Source organism: Schistocerca piceifrons, chromosome X (genome assembly GCF_021461385.2).
Source record: "Schistocerca piceifrons isolate TAMUIC-IGC-003096 chromosome X, iqSchPice1.1, whole genome shotgun sequence".
Classification (NCBI taxonomy): domain Eukaryota; kingdom Metazoa; phylum Arthropoda; class Insecta; order Orthoptera; family Acrididae; genus Schistocerca; species Schistocerca piceifrons.
In genome coordinates this window covers 693,669,174-693,670,464 of record NC_060149.1, presented here as the reverse complement: position 1 = coordinate 693,670,464, position 1,291 = coordinate 693,669,174, and positions in this window count along the sequence as shown.

Here is a 1,291-nt window from a genome sequence, read left to right as displayed (position 1 = left end):
AAGTGACTGGGCGGAAGTCTTAGACCCACTTCGCGATTCTACACAGGACCAGAATTTTCTCGGGTTCTCTGCCAGATCTTTTGGTAAGATATGCAGGTGGTACAGAAGACGGCAGTTATAAGATTCGAGGGGCATGAAATGAAAGCAGTGGTTGAGTAGGGAGTGAGACCGGATTGCAGCCTCTCTACAATGTTATTCAGTCCGTACAGTGAGCAAGCAGGAAAAGAGACCAAGGAGAAATTTGGAACGCCAATTAAAGTTCAGGAAGAAAAAGCAAAATTTTTAAAGGTTTGTCGATGGCATTTTAATTCTGCCAGAGACGCCAAAGGACTTGGGAAGAGCCGTCGAATGCAATGGATAATGTCATGAAAAGAGGTTATAACACGGAAATCAACAAAAATAGAGCAAAAGTAATGGAATGTTGTCGAATTTAATCAGGTGGCGCTGATAGGTTGGAAAATGAGACCCTAAAATTAGATTGTATTTAGCTATTTGTGTAGTCAAATAAAGGACTATGCACGGAGAAGAGCGGATATAAAACGGGGACTGGCGACAGCAAGAAAAGCATTTCTGAAAAAGGGAAATTTGTTAACACCTAATATTAAATTAAATAGTAGGAAGACTTTTGGAACGTACTTTGTTTGTAGTGTAGCCTTTCGTGGAAGTGAAACGTGGAGGATATACAGTGCAAACGTCAAGAGAACAAAAGCTTTTGAAATGTGTCGCTACAGAAGAATACTGAAGATTGTATGTATAGATCTAATAACTAATATGAAGGTGCTGAATCGAAATGAGTGGGAAGCAATTAATGGCACAACTTTGAGTCGTCAATTTGGTAATGAAAGGAAGTCTATGGACTAAAAGTTGTAAAGGCAGACAAGTGCTTGTGTTCAGTAAGAGGTTCAAATGGACGTAAGACGCAGTAGTTACGCAGAGATGAAGACGCTTCAACAGAATAGACTAACGTGAAAAGCTGCATAGCACTAGTCTTCACATTGCTGAAGACGGCAACAACAACAGATTGAAGGAAGGGCAATAGATCCATCTTCCGAACACTGAATTGCTGTTCAGAGTGGAGTAGCGGAGTACGGTTTTTGATGCTGTATCACACGGCGTGGCTTGGCGGTAGTCCCCTATGCTGCTCCACAGTGCAGATTTACGTATTGTGGTTAGCGCAACAGAGTGTAAAACGTAGGCGATTTTCACTGTCGGACATGTGAAGCAGAACAGTGCCTCCGTTGGAGACTCGGTTAGTTGAGGTTTCCTGACAAAGAAAGCTTACGCTTACGCA